This window comes from Mirounga angustirostris, unplaced genomic scaffold (genome assembly GCF_029215605.1).
Source record: "Mirounga angustirostris isolate CCGP_5_RB_7025 unplaced genomic scaffold, mMirAng1.0.hap1 SCAF_14, whole genome shotgun sequence".
NCBI classification, from domain to species: Eukaryota; Metazoa; Chordata; class Mammalia; order Carnivora; family Phocidae; genus Mirounga; species Mirounga angustirostris.
In genome coordinates this window covers 51,838,661-51,855,024 of record NW_026991722.1, presented here as the reverse complement: position 1 = coordinate 51,855,024, position 16,364 = coordinate 51,838,661, and positions in this window count along the sequence as shown.

The following is a 16,364-nucleotide window of genomic DNA, read 5'->3' as shown; positions in this document are numbered from 1 at the left end:
TTATTTCCCTTCTTTTGCTGGCTTTAGGTTTTATTTGCTGTACTTTTCTATGTCCTTTAGGTATAAGGTTAGGTTGTGTATTTGAGACTTATCTTGCTTCTTGAGGTAGGCCTATATTGCTATGTATTTCCCTCTTATGACTGCTTTTACTGCATCCCAAAGGTTTTGGACCATAGTGTTTTCATTTTTGTTTGCTTCCATGTATTTTTTTATTTAATTTCAAGGTTAACCCATTCATTCTTTAGTAAAATGCTCTTTAAGCTCCATGTATTTGTGGTCTTTCCAAATTTTTTTTTTGTGGTTGGCTTCAAGTCTCAGAGCATTGTGGTCTGAAAATATGCATGATATGATCTGAATCTTTTTTTTTTTTAAAGATTTATTTGAGAGAGAGTGGGAACGAGTTGGGGAAGAGGCAGAGGGAGAGAATCTCCAGCACGGAGCCTGATATGGGGCTTGATCCCATGAACCATGAGACCATGACCTGAGCCAAAACCAAGAGTCGAGGGGCGCCTGGGTGACTCAGTCGGTTAAGCGGCTGCCTTCAGCTCAGGTCATGATCTCAGGGTCCTGGGATCGAGCCCCACATCGGGCTCCCTGCTCGATGGGAAGCCTGCTTCTCCCTCTCCCACTCCCCCTGCTTGTGTTCCCTCTCTCACTGTGTCTCTCTCTGTCAAATAAATAAAATCTTTAAAACAAAAAACAAAAAACAAGAGTCGGACACTCAACCAACTGAACCACCCAGGCATCTGGATCTGAGTCTTTTTGTACTTGTTGAGGCCTAATTTGTGACCCAGTATGTGATCTATTCTGGAGACTGTTCCATGTGCACTTGAAAAGAATGTGTATTCTGCTGCTTTAGGATGAAATGTTCTGAATATATCTGTTAAGTCCATCTGGTCCAGTGTGTCATTTAAAGCCATTGTTTCCTTGTTGATTTTCTGCTTAGATGATCTGTAAGTGAGGTATTCATGCCCCCTACTATTATTGTATTGTTATCAATGAGTTTCTTTATGTTTGTTATTAATTGATTTATATATTTGGGTGCTCCCAAGTTGGGGGCATAAATATTTACAATTGTTAGATCTTCTTGTTGGATAGACCCCTTTATCATGATATAGTGCCCTTATTTATCTCTTGTTACAGTCTTTGGTTTAAAATCTAGTTTGTCTGATATAAGTATGGCTACTCCAGCTTTCTTTTGATGTCCATTAGCATAATATATGGTTCTCCATCCCCTCACTTTCAATCTGCAAGTGTCTTTTGATCTAGAGTGAGTCTCTTGTGGGCAGGAGATAGATGGGTCTTGTTTTGTTTTGTTTTAAAGATTTTATTTATTTATTTGACAGAGAGAGCACAAGTAAGCAATGTGGCAGGCAGAGGGAGAGGGAGAAGCAGACTCCCTGCTGAGGAGGGAGCCCGATGTGGGCCTCGATCTCAGGATCCTGGAACCATGACCTGAGCTGAAGGCAGACACTTAACTGATTGAGCCACCCAGGTGCCCTGGTCTTGTTTTTTTTTTTTTTTTTTTTATCCATTCTAATACCCTATGTCTTTTGATTGGAGCATTTAGTCCATTTACATTTGGAGTGATTATTGATAGATATGAATTTAGTGCTGTTGTATTACCTATAAAGTTGGTAGTTTTGGGAGATTTTCTCTGTTCTTTTCTAGTCATTGTTGCTTTTGGTCTTTTTTGCCCACTCAAAGAGTCTCCTTTAATATTTCTTGCAGGGCTGGGTTAGTGGTCACAAGCTCCTTTAGATTTTGTTTGTCTGGGAAACTCTTTATCACTCTTTCTATTCTGAATGATAGCCTTGCTGGATAAAGTATTCTTGGCTGCATATTTTTCCCATTCAGTATGTTGAATATGTCATGCCACTGTCTTTTGGCCTGTCAAGTTTCTGTGGAGAGATCTTCTGCTAACCTTATTTGTCTTCTCTTGTAGATTAGGGACTTCTTTTTCCTTGCTGCTTTCAGGATTCCTTCCTTATCTTTATATTTTGCAAATTTTACTACCATGTGTCTTGGTGTTGGCCTGCTTTTGTTAATTTTGATGGGACTTCTCTGTGCCTCCTGGATTTGGATGTCTGTTTCCTTTCCCAGATTAGGTAAGTTTTCAGGTATAATTTGTTCAAATAAACCTGCCTCCTTTCCCCTCTCTTCTTCTTCTAGGTCTCCTCTGATATGAATATTATTATCCTTTATGGGGTTGTCTAGTTTCCTTAGTCTACATTCGTGATCCAATATTTTTCTTTCCCCCTACTTTTCAACTTCATTATTTTCCATGATTTTATCTTCTGTATCACTTATTTGTTTTTCTGTTTCTTCCATCTTGGTTTTACATCTTGGATATAGCATATTTTATTTTGGCCTGACTAGTTTTTAGGTCTTTTATTTCTCTGGTAAGGGACTCCCTGGTGTTTTCTAAGCTTTTCTTAAGCCCAACTAGTGTCCTTATGATTGTTGCTTTAAATTCTGGAGCAGGCATATTACTTATATCTGTTTCAGTTAGATCCCTGGCTGTGACCTTTTCTTGTTCTTTCTTTTGGGATGAATTCTTCCATATAGGCATTTTGTGTAGGTCTCTGTGTTCTTCTCTGTGTTAGGAAAGCCTGTTATGTTTCCTGCTTCTGAGACTAATGGCTTTATGAAGAAGAGGTCAGATATTCTCCAGGGCCTAGTGCTTCAGGAGGTTTCTCTGGTATATGGTGTTTTGGCTGCTATTTCCATCAAGTCGGTCCTCTGCAGAGTTTCTCCTTACCTGCAGTGAGGAGTGTTTGGGCCTTGCCCAATGTGTTGTGAATTTTAACTAGGCATGTTTTGGTCTGCTTGTTAAAAGAGGCTAGATCCTATTTCCCCTAGAGCTTAAGCTTTGTGGCACTCAGCGGCCAGTAGAGTTGGTGCATATGGGGGGTTGTGCTGGTCTTTTGGGGGTGAGGCTGGGTGCTGCTCTGACTCTCAGGTGCACTTGCTCTAGTTCAGAAGCACCTGCAGAGAGCAGGGGTGGGGGAGCAGGGCTTGGTGAAAGTGGCTTAAGCCTCCACTGTGGGGCGCTATGCTGCTCACTGAAATCCCTTGCTGGTGATGGGTGAGGGGAAAAATGGCACCAGCAGGCTCTCTAGTCCTTGGAGAGGGGAGTTCACACCCGCTGCTCTTCAGGAAGCCCTCACAGAAGATCAACAATTTCCCCTCATTTGTCCTTATCTAGCTACTGCCAAGGGGAAGGGTATGTTTTAGCATGAGGGCATGAAAGGGTAATGCTGTTAGAGAACAGGTGCCTTTGATTTGATTAGGAAGGTAGAGTAAGGCCATCTGTTGAAAGACCTTAAGACCTCTGGACCATATCTTATAGGTTCAAAGGGATCAAAAAAATCACTGAAATTGTCATATATTAAATGATCAGAGTTGATCAGATAGTGAGTATGTGAAAGAATAATCTCTTACCACAGCAACAGAAATTATGATTCAATATTCATTGTTTCAATAATGACTTAAGTATTTTTATGGAAATAATACTCAATATGGTAGACTTCAAAAAATTAAAGTTCTATGAAAGTGCTATCTTACACTGCATTATCTCATAGAGAGTGTTTGATGACACTGTGGTGTTAATGAAGCCAAAACCACAGTCACCTTATTAATTTAGTTGGCAGAAAAAAGATTTTGTTTTGTGGCTGCAAGCTCAGTGAGGAAGTTATTTAAAAAGGGTGTTTACATGGTGGAAGACTTCAGCTGCATCTATACCAGTCTTAACTTTAAATTGATTAAAGTGTGGGTTCTCTATATGTGTTTTATTTCAGTTTCCCAGTGAAGTCCAGTGGTGATCCTTATGATAAGAAGGTTATCAGATTATCCCATAACATTCTGGCTATCTTTGGTTGGCCCAAGTATTACTCCTGAGCTAGCTAACTACTTTCTTCCTCCCTCCCTTCCTCCTTCCATCCCTTCTTCTCTTTCTTTCTAAGGTTGTTGTTTTGCTATTTTTATTTATTTATTTATTTTTAAAATTGAGATATAATTGGCATATAACATTATACTAGTTTTAGGTGTACAACGAAATGATTACCACAATAAGTTTAGTTAACATCCATTATCACACATAGTTACAAAGACAGTTTTGCTTGTAATGAGAACTTCTAAGATCTATTCTCTTAGCACCTTTCACATATATAATATAGTATTAATGGTAATCACCATGCTGTGGACTGCATTCCCAGGACTTATTTATCTTATAACTGGAAGTTCATACCCTTTTTTTTTTTAAAGTAGGTCCCTCACCCTGTGTGTAGCCCAACACAGGGCTTGAACTCATGACCCTGAGATCAAAAGTCAGACACTTAACCAACTAAGCCACCTAGGTGCTCCTATATCTTTTAACCACTTTCACCCATTTTGCCCATCCTTCCCTCCCTGACTCTGGCAGCCACATATCTGTTCTCTGTATATATGAGTTTAGTTTGTTTTGTTTTTTGTTTGTTTGTTTTGGATTCTATATGTAAATTATATCATACAGTATTTGTCTTTCTCTGACTTATTTCACTTAACATAATGCCCTGAAGGTCATCCATGTTGTTGTGAATGGCAGGATTTCCTTCTTTTTTATTACTGAATAATATTCATATTATATGTATATATATTATATATATATATATCATATTTTCTTTATCCATTCATCCTTTGATGATACACAGGTTGTTCTGTGCCTTGGGTATTGTGAATAATGTAGTGACCATTGGGATACACTTCTTTTCAAGATGTGATTTCGTTTCCTTTGGATAAATATGGAGGGTGGAATTCCTGGATCATATGGTATTTCTATTTTTAAATTTTTGAGGAACCTCCATACCATTTTCCATAATGATTGCACCAATTAACATTCCCATTGATAGTGCACAAGGGTTTCCTTTTCTCCACATGCTTGCTAACACTTGTTATTTCTTGTCTTTTTGGTAATAGACATTCTAACAGGTGTGAGCTGATATTTCATTGTGGCCTGAACTTTCTATATTCATGAGTTACAACAAAGGTGTCCTTATCCCTCATAGTTTCAGATATCAGAATTTTTCAGGAGGATCACTTTTTTCGGGACTATTACTGCATCGTTTCTGAATTGTGATGCTCTCTTGTCTCTCAGTTGTAATAGTAGGAGAATAATAGTAGCAGTAGTAGTAGAGATAAGTAAACAACCTCCAAATTAACCTGCCTCTGTACTTAACATTCTTGGTTATGTTTTAAAACCATCTAGCGGGCACCTGGGTGGCTCAGTTGGTTAAGCGACTGCCTTCAGCTCAGGTCATAATCCTGAAGTCCCAGGATTATGCCCCACATCGGGCTCCCAGCTCAGCGGGGAGCCAGCTTCTCCCTCTGACCCTCTCCCTTCTCATGCTCTCTCTCTTTCAAATAAATAAAATCTTAAAAAAAAGGAATAAAACCATCTATCAATTTAGTTTATATTTAAAATGTGTAGTTCCAGATAAGAAGGGTTCCTGGGTACTTGTGGTAATTATGTATAAATATTACTTAAGCATTTCTTGATACCCATTTTTCTTCTCTCTTCTAAGTGGTGCATGCTATCCCTTCCCTTATTTAAGATGATGATGTTGCCCAGTGGAAGAGGATTAGTTTGTGACACAGATGACAGTCTAATTTCAACTTCAAAGTTTACTCTATGATTTTTAGCCAGGAACTACTGAAACTCACAGTAGTTCATTTTCCCTACTTTTTTTATTTCTTAGTCATATTTTAGCCCAAGTTGGTTATCTGAGACTTAGGTGATGAACTGACTCTTTATAGAAATACTGAAATAAGGAAGAATTCAGAAAGGATTTGAAAAATAGGAGTAATTTATGGAAGATAGGATAGAAAGATAGCAAGGAAGGTAATGAAGAATGACATTTAGGGAATCTCCATGAGAGGTAGAGATGTGCAAGAAAATCCAGGGACCAGGAGAACATGAGCTGGTTTTGTTGAAGGAAAATGGGAAGATGATCTAAAATAATAATAATAATAATAATAACATCAGATGGGAAAGGGCTTTCAAATATCTGATATAGAAGGCTCTTGAGAATAAGATATAAAGAAGTAATTCAGTGAAGGCCAGGATGAATCACAGGCTATAGAGTAAACTTGGTTTATTTACTTGGAGTCTGAGAAAACAGCTCAGGGTTATTTACTATAAACACCCTTGGAAAATTACATGTAGATACCTCTTTGATAGACTGTACTGTACATTTGCTCTGAGATTTCAACATTAGAGCAGAACTGTGTTTGTTCAGAGATTAAAAATTTTTTTAATAGACTTTACTTTTTAGAGCAGCTTTAGGTTTACAGAAAAATTGTGCAGAAACTACAGAGAGTTCCCATATATGCTCTTTTCCTCTGCACATAATTTTCCCTATTATTAACATTTTGCATTAGTGTGGTACATTTGTTACAATTAATGAACCAATATTGATGGGTTATTGTTAATTAAAGTCTGTAGTTTACATAAAATTCATCCATTGGGGGCACCTGGGTGGCTCAGTCATTTAATCGTCTGCCTTTGGCTCAGGTCATGACCTCAGAGTCCTGGGATCTAGCCCTGCATCGGACTCCCTGCTCAGTGGGTAGTCTGCTTCTCCCTCCCCCCTGCCCCTCCCCCACTCCTGCTCTCTCTCTCTCTCAAATAAATAAATAAATAAGATCTTAAAAAAAACCCTCCTCCTTTGTTTTGTACAGCCTATGGATTTGACAAATGCAGAATATCATATATCCACTATTACAGTATCATACTGAATAGTTTCACTGCCCTAAAAATCTTCTGTGCTCCCTCTAGTCATCTTTCCCTCTCTCCCTTCCCTCCCTCCTTCCCTGTGAACCACTGGCAACCACGCATCATTTTATTGTGTCTCTAGTTTTGTCTTTTCCAGAATGTCATATAGTTAGAATCATCACTATATAGCTTTTTCAGATTGGCTTCTTTAACTTAGGAATATGCATTCAAGTTTCCTCCATGCCTTTTTGTGGTTTGGTAGCTAATTTCTTTTTATTATTGAATAAAATTCCATTTTATGGATATACCACAGTTTGCTTATCCATTCACCTACTTAAGGACATCTTTCAAGTTTTGGTAATTAAGAATAAAGCTGCTATAAATATTTGTGTGTAGATATTTGTGTGGATATAAGTTTTCAACTCATTTGAGTAAATACTAAGTAGTGCAGTTGCTGGATCATATGGTAAAGGTATGTTTAGTTTTGTAAGAAACTGCCAAGCTGTCCTCAAAAGTTGGCTGTACCGTTTTGCATTCCCATGAGCAATGAATGAGAGTTCCTTTTGTTTCCCATCCTTACCAGCATTTTGGTGGTGTCATTGTTTGAATTTTAGCTATTTTATAGGTGGTGTTTCATTGTTGTTTTAATTTGCAGTTCTCTAATGACATCTGATATTGAACATCTTTTCAAAAGTTTTCTTAGGGGCCCCTGGGTGGCTCAGTGGTTAAGCATCTGCTTTCAGCTCGGGTCATGATCCCAGTGTCCTGGGATCAAGCCCTGCATTGGGCTCCCTGCTTGGCGGGGAGCCTGCTTCTCCCTCTCCCACTCCCCCTGCTTGTGTTCCCTCTCTTGCTGTGTCTCTGTCTGTCAAATAAATAAATAAAATCTTTAAAAAAAAGTTTTCTTATTGTTGAATTTTATGAGTTCTTTGTATATTTTGGATACAAGTCCTTTATCAGATATATATATATATTTTATGGTGGTTTTATTAAGCACGGGGACAGGACCCATGGGCAGAAAGAGCTCTCCAGATATGTGTTTTGCAAAGATTTTCTCCCAGTCTGTGGCTTTTCTTTTCAGTCTCTTAACAGTGGCTTTTGCAGAGCAGAAGTTTTTAATTTCAGTGAAGTTACATTTATCAATTTTATTCTATCATTGATTGTACTTTTGTTGTATCAAAAAATTCATCATCAAAGTCAAGATCATCTTACTTTCCCCCTATTTTGTCTTTTAGAAGTTTTAAAGTTTTGCATCAATTTTTGTGAAAGCATAAGGTCTGTGTCTAAAATCTTTCTTTTTGTGTATGTGAATGTTCAGTTGTTCCAGCAGCATTTGTTAAAAAGACAGTCCTTTTTGGATGGAATTGCTTTTGCTCCTTTGTCAAAGATCAGTTGACTGTATTTGGTGGGTCTGTGTCTGGACTTTGTGTTCTGCTCCATTGATTTTTCTTTTTTTTTTTTTTTGCTTTTATTTATTTATTTGTTTATTTATTTTTCAGTACCACACTGTTTTGATCACTGTAGCTTTATAGTAAGTCTTGAAATTGGGTAGTATCAGTCCTCTAGCTTTTTTCTTATTCAGTATTGTGTTGGCTATTCTGGGTCTTTTGCCTTTTCACATAAACTTTGAAGTCAGTTTTTTCATAATCCAGTTTGTGTAAAGAAATAAGGCAAGCATGAGAACCAGATTTAGATATGGCAGAAATTTGGAATTATCAGAGTTGGAACTTAAATAACTGTGATTACTGCTGAAAGCTCTAATGGAAAAAAATGGACAATACTCAAGAACATATGCATAATGTAAGCAAAGAGATGGAAACTCTAAGAAAGAATAAAAAAAGTTAGAAAAATGAAGAATAACTTTGATAGACCTATTAATAGAGGAAAGACTCAGTGAGAAGAATGAAAATACATTAATAGAAATGTCCCAAATTAAAAAGCAAAGAGAAAAGAATTTTAAAAAATGACACAGGATGTCTAAGAACTGTGGGACAATTATGAAACATGTGACATGTGTGTAATGGGAATGGCAGAGGACAGTAGAGAAAGGACAGAAGAAATGATTATATTCTCTCCCTCTGCCCCTCCCTCCACTCCTGCGCACATTCTCTTTCTCTCTCTCTCAGATAAATAAATCTTTTAAAAAATGTATATTGCAAATCAGCTGCACACTCTACTTTGTACATTTTCCGTCAGATATTGATTAGGATATTCCTCTTTGAATACCTGCTTAGGGTATAGTCAACATTTTCTTCTCTTCTATATAATTGATCAGAGCCTTTCAGTTACATCCCAAATCATCAGCACTGACTCTAATACCCTGCCTGCTCCCATTTCCTCTCCCTTCTCTCTACCTTTTCAAGGTCAAAGGTACTGACAGGGAGGAGAATTGATGAATGTTAGTGAAGAGAGGGCAGCAAAAGTAAGTTCATCTTTTTTTACCCATATTTATGTCTTTGAAGGGACATGTGTATTAAAGAAATACATGAGATGAATTATTGTTGAGATCTATTTATTTTCTAGGTGGTAATAATAGCAAATAACAACAACACTGTTTTTGTTGAGTGCATAGTGATGTGTCAGGTACTGTTGATGAGGGAACAGAAGGCAAGCTGAGGACAAAGCAGAAGATGACCCCCCCCATGGGATATATGTGACATTCCTCATGTACCCCTGGCTGCCCTAAAGCTAAGGAAAGGAAAAACAAATAGTTATAGAGATCGCAGTCCTGCAAGACACGAGTCTCCCTCAGTTTACAAATGTCTTAGCAATCTACAAGAACAAAGCATTTCTATCAATAACCTAGCTTCCAGAAGGAAATGTAGATATAATTAAATATCCTTATAAACTGCAGCCCATTGACAGATACTTGAAGCAGGCAGAGTGTAATGTTCCTCCAGGTAGCTCTCAACTATCTTCATGTTAATGCATTGCTAGAGGGGAAAAACAACCTTGACTTGACAATGGCAAGGCCTCTGGTATCCAGTGAGTCTTCTTTAACATATGAAAATCCTTTTGAAACCTCTCTTTTCCTTACCTCCCCCAACCCAGTAGTATATAATCAGCCACCCATCACAACTCCGAGATAGCAGCTCTTTCTGCCCCTGGGTCCTGTCCCCGTGCTTTAATAAACCACCATTTTGCACCAAGGACATCTGAAGAATTCTTTTTTGGTCATTGGCTGTGGACCTCACCCCACCAAACTTCACCTATATTCCAAAACCCCATCACTGTGAGGAACAGATATGCAAGGTCTTGTCCTTTTTTAAATAATTGTTATTTCTGTCAAAGCCCTTATTTTCAGACAACAGAGTCTAATAGACTTTAGCAGAAAAATGATTTGCTGGCTCACAACATCACCAGAAGGATTGGAGAAGCTGAGTTGGGGTCTGTGCTGCAGAACTGGTTCAGCAAAGATGCCTCTGCCTCTCCGCTCTCCCTCACTCCCCACCTCCCATCCATATGCATTTTCACTTTCAACATCAATGACTTGGGAAGGTGGATGCCACCCTATGACCACTGCCCTTGTGGACCTGCTGCAAACCCCCTTTTTCACCCAAAAATTCTTTTCTGAGGCGCCTGGGTGGCTCAGTTGTTAAGCGTCTGCCTTCGGCTCAGGTCATGATCCCAGCATCCTGGGATAGAGCCTCGCATAGGGCTCCCTGCTCAGTGGGGAGTCTGCTTCTCCCTCTCCCTCTGTCTGCCACTCCCCTTGCTTGTGCTCTCTGTCAAATGAATAAATACAATCTTTAAAAAAAAAATTATTTTCTCTCTTTCAAAGCCTGACGGCGGTTCATCAGCTTAGTGACAGCTGTTAGTTTTCTTCAAACTGCAGTTCAGATACTAGCAGCATCCCCATCAGTTGAGAGCTTGCTAGAGTTGCAAATTACGTGGCTCCAATGTCATACTGAGTCAGAATCTCAGGGAGTATTTTAATAAGTTCTCTTGGTTTGCTACGTCCTCCGGCACAGTACACTATGTGCACTAAAGTCTGAGAAGGGATTGTGTAGGTAAAACATTCATACCCGCCATGGATGCTGGAAGACAAAGTGGCTGGAATTTTGGAATTTTCAACTTTTATAGCGGGGGGTGGGGGTGGTGGCTCAGCCTCTCCTCAAGCTTGACAGGGTTGGGGGAGTCCTCAGACATAAGAAGAGGGTTAGTTGTTTGGTAGCCAAAAAGAATGACACCTGTTCAGTACAGCTGCTGTCCTTAGAATGTCATGGTTGAACTTCCTACAGTCTATAATGATTAACCAGTGGAATTTAATCTGCTTTGTTAAGGGTATCTCAGAGTTAACTATCCCCATTAACCACCCTCCACCATGTGATTGTGGAGTCTGACTTGTCCCCTTTGTGACTTGTATCATGCTCACCATCCCTTTCCTCACTTCCTCCATTTTTCTCTTCCCTCCTAGCCGCTCCCTCTCAGCCGCTCTTCTGTTCCTTCTCATTTCTTCTGCGATCACTTCAAAGTTGATTTGCGGTGTCTTCCCTTAAGGTTTCAGTGAAAAGGAAAGTCATTCTTTCTGTATTAAAGCCTCTGTAATCACTGGCTTATGGGGTTAATGAAACTTTTAGGGGAACTCCTTTTTTTTTTTTTATTTTTTAGGCAGGCTAAGAAATTATACACCTAGGGCTTGCTCTAGGCAAAGCATTGAAGCTGAGAATTTGATTTTAGTGCCTCCAGGCTCTCTTTCCTTCTTTCCCCTCTCACAGCTTCCCTTCTTATTTCATTTTTACCTTCAGTTATAAGCTGCGCTCCATTCCCCAATCAAAACTTGCTCTTAGGTAAGAATGCTATCCTTAATAACTCTTATCAGTCAATAATACACAGAATCACCTCTCTGAAGGTATTTACATTTAAAGTCCCCCCCCAGCCCCAGTGGAGGAATCAAAGGTTTTTTTCTCACTGAAAACAAATTTCAAAAACAGCAGTCAATTGGAGGAGTTATGACTTGTATCCACTCATTTGATGAATTAAGGGGTCCTACTCACAAACTTCTTCCACTATTTTCCCTACTGATTCTAATTTTCCAGTGCTCATTGTTATAGTTGGAGACTGTATCAGAACTTTCTCCACTCTACCTATGCCTCATGACACGTGAGAGACCCTGGAAGAGACGTGTTGCAGGAATGCTCTGCCCTCATGAGCCAACACAAGAATGTTATATCCTCCTTCTCCCCTATTCACCCCCAACCTCCCCAATTCAGAGACTCCTTTTTCATGATTCAGAAAGAGCCCTTATCAGAGTAGCCAGCTATTGTATACCCTCCCTGCAGGAGCCAGTCTTCCCCATGGTCTTGACTTCCTGACTTTCTATCATTCAGGATCAAGGTCCCAAATAAATTATTTCTTTTTTTTTTTTTAAAGATTTTATTTATTTATTTGAGAGAGAGAGAATGAGAGACAGAGAGCATGAGAAGGAGGAGGGTCAGAGGGAGAAGCAGACTCCCTGCCGAGCAGGGAGCCCGATGCGGGACTCGATTCTGGGACTCCAGGATCATGACCTGAGCCGAAGGCAGTCGCTTAACCAACTGAGCCACCCAGGCGCCCCTAAATTATTTCTTTATAGCACATTTTAAAATTCTTTTCAGAAAAAAGAAATGTGACCCTTCTACTTTTCATAGCCAATAACTTAAGGGACTGGCATATAGGTTGATTGGACTACCTTGTCTTGGCTGAAAAAGGCACTCTCTAGGAGATAAATGAGGACAGGAGCTCTATTTTACAGTAGTGGTCTTGAATTTTACCCTAAGCACATGTAGTATAGGATAAACAGCAGGTTAATGGGAAAGATCACAGCAGAAATTGGATTGGGAGAGTGGAGAGTGGAACCAGATCTCATAGTATCATAAATGTTATAATGCCAATAATTGGTTTTCTCTGTGGTTGGAATTAACTTTTAATAACAACTTGTTAATAAAAACAATGACATTTATGTGATGTAGTTACTAGGGGTGAATAATGATAAAAATTTTAAAAATTTTGCATAAAAAAAGATAAACTGGGAAAAATACAATATATCACAAATGGTTATTTTACCTAATATATAAGAGGTCTTTAAAATAGAGAAGAAATATACCAAAATTCTATAGAAAAATTGGCACAGAATTTGAACATGCAGCTAGTAAGAAAAGAAATAAATATGCCCTACTACATATAAATAGATACACAACCTTGTTCACATTGACAGATACCAATAAAATTATGCTGATACCTTTTCTTACCTATCAGAAGTAACTGCCTCTGTAAATATCATTGTGTGATACTCATCATATTCTATTGGGGAGCCTGGATAGAAATGAGCATTTTAATATATTGCTTGTAGAAGACAAAGTTGTATAACTCCTATGGGATGGATACGGTTGTGTCTAGAAAAATTACATATGCATTTGCTTTTTGACCCATGATCCTACTTTTAGGTGTCTATTAAGATTCACTGGCAAATACACAAAATGACTGATGCACAAGGTCATTTATTGCATTACCATCTGTAACAGAAAAGACTAGAAATCTATAAAGAGATTGCTTTTAAGGAATTGGCTCACACAGTTATGAAGACTGGCAATTCCAAAATCTTAAGGGTGGGCCAGCAGCCTGGGAACCCAGGAAGAATTGATGTTGTAGCTCAAGTCTCACTTTGCTGGCAGAATTCCTTCTTGCTTGGGGGAGGTCAGTCTTTTGTTCTATTCAGGTCTTCAGCTGATTGGATGATGCCCACCCACATTGCTTTGATCAAAGTCTACCGATTAAAATGTAAATCTCATCCAAAAACACTGTCACAGAGACATCCAGAATAATGTTTGACCAAATATCTGGACACCTTGGCCCAATCAAGTTGACACATTAAATTAACTATCACAACTATAAATAATATAATATGGAATATATTTGCTTATATTTTAAAAAAATGAATGAGAGAAAAAACCCAACACTGATATATTTAATTTTTAAATTTTTAAATTTTATTATTTATTTTTGTTTTTTTTTTTAAGTTTTATTTATTTAAGTAATCTCTACATCCAACATGGGGCTTGAAATCACAGCCCTGAGATCAAGAGTCACATGCTCTTCTGACTGAGCCAGCTAGGCACCCCCTAAAAACTGATTTTTTAAAAAAGTGGTTCCCATGGAGAAAAACGATATGGAAACTTGAATTTTCTGAATGTGCCTTATTTTAGTTTTGACTTTGGGATTATGTACATTTTTTTGTAATTATAAAACAAAATTAAATCAACATTAAAAAGCAATTCTAAAAAATTGAGAGGAAAATAAAACAAATGAACTGTATAAAGTTGGTGGCTTATCCACACTGAGACGAATATTTTGAGTGAATTTAAGGCACATCAGTTTGACACTGTGTAACTAATGTGCCTTAAATTCATATCTTTTTTTTTTTAAGATTTATTTATTTATTTGAGGAGGGGAGGGCGGAGGGAGAGGGAGAGAATCTCAAGCAGACTCCCTGCTGAGCATGGAACCTGATGCGGGGCTCGATCTCACACCCCTGAGATCATGACCTGAGCAGAAATCAAGAGGCAACAGTCAACCCAGTCACCCAGGTGCCCCCCTGGTGGGACATATCTTAAAGACAAGAAGAAATCTAAAACTTTTTTTTAAGATTCATACCATTGGTAATAATACTGGTATTCTTATTTTAAAGATATTTTACACATAGAGTTGGCTAAAATGAGTAATTTTGATAATGTCATGAAGAACCTTGTTTTTTTCAGCATAAGGGAAAAGAGATACAAATAAAAAATTAAATAATCACATAAACCTCCTAAATTTCTAAATTTGGGTTGGAAATTTTAATGTGGACTATGATGTATTTTTATATCTGTCCATCAAAAAGGCTAGAAACAATGATCAACCCTGTAGCTAAGAGTACTCTTGATGCCTAGATTGTGGTCCATAATTGCGATATCTCCTAAAAGGAATTGAGATTCCTTGGGTAAATAGACAATTTCAGGTCTTCTGGAGAAAATGTGCAAAATGACTTTGAAATATCTTTGCTGTATCAAAAAACAGGGGAGCTAGCAAGAGACAACTGGGATCATGTCAAAAGGACTCAAGAGCTCATTTGAGCTCACACTAACCAATCATGGGGTGATTTGAATATCAAAAGGAGTAATTACTATTATGGAGGTGGGTTGGGATGGGTGGTGGGAGGGTTACTATACCCTTCTCTTCACTATTGAATAGGTTTGAAAATATATGTAACACATTTTTTTTTTCCCAAGAAGATATATTTCTCAGGTTACAGAAATGAGAAACTACTGTACTAGAATTTCCAGAGCAGACATATGCTGCGATCTTATGCTGAGCCATTTGGCTTCTTTGTCCCTCGGGGATTGTTATTTGTGAAACACAAGCACATGTAGATTAACATCTTGTTTTCTTGCAGGAAGTGCTAGGCTCCTATCAAGCAGGGGATGCTTTTTGAGTAATCTTTGGTGACTATAGGGAGCTGAGAGTGATGTTTTGGTGAAGTGTGTGCACATGCTCAATGTGTAATAAGGAATCTACTGATTCATTCCCCCAGATGATCTCTATTTTGATTATATCTCTGAACCTGTACTCTTTGAAGCAAGGGATAAATACTGTTAACTTTGTCTCTCTCATAACACCCATCCCAGTGTCTTCATTACATGATGTTTCATTATAGCTGATAGTGTGAACTAGATGTCTTGGGTGTTTTTTTACCTGGTAAGAGAGGCTTAATGGGTGGCCTGTGCTAGCCGGTGAAGTCGGTCTTGGATTCTCTGTCTGGGTAGATGACCTTGTTACTCACTTTACAGATCAATAACAATGGAATGTATGTTTTCTAACCCATGAACCTGTGGTGAGAGCCCATATATTTTGACTATAAGTCATGCACTATGCTATGTGTTTTGTACATGTGCTCTCACTTCTTTATCTTCCACTGAGGATGGAATGTTCCAGATGGCCCACCTGCCCCTGGAACCCTACCTTCTTATCCTCTCTTTGGATGTGATTTCAGATGTCTCTAAGTTAATTTGCTGGGGTTGCAATAACAAAGCACCATAGACTATGTGGCTTAAACAACAGAAATGTATTGTTTCATAGTCTAGAGGTTGGACGTCCAAAATCAAGGGGTCTGCAGGCTCCTTCTAAGGACTGTAAAGGAAGAGCTGTTCCAGTATTCTCTCCTTGGCATGTAGATGGTTGTCTTCTTTTTATGCTATTTCACATTGTCTTCTCTCTCTGTACATCTGTGTCCAAATTTCCCGTTTTTATTTTTATATTTTTAAAAAAGATTATTTGAGAGAGAGCGCATGTGCGTGTGAGCTGGGTCAGGGAGCAGAGGGGGAGGGAAAGAGAGGGGGGGAAAGAATCTCAAGCAGACTCCATGCTGAGTGCAGAGCCCTATGCAGGACTGGATCTCATGACCCTGAGCCAAAACCAAGAGTCGTATACTTAACTGACTGAGCCACCCAGGTGCCCCAAATTTCTCATTTTTAAAAGAACACCAGTTACATTGGATTAGGGCCCACCCTCTTTACCTTATTTTAACTTGATTACATCTGTAAAGAACCTATTTCCAAATACAGTCACATTCTAAGGTACAGGGGGTTAGGACTTCAAT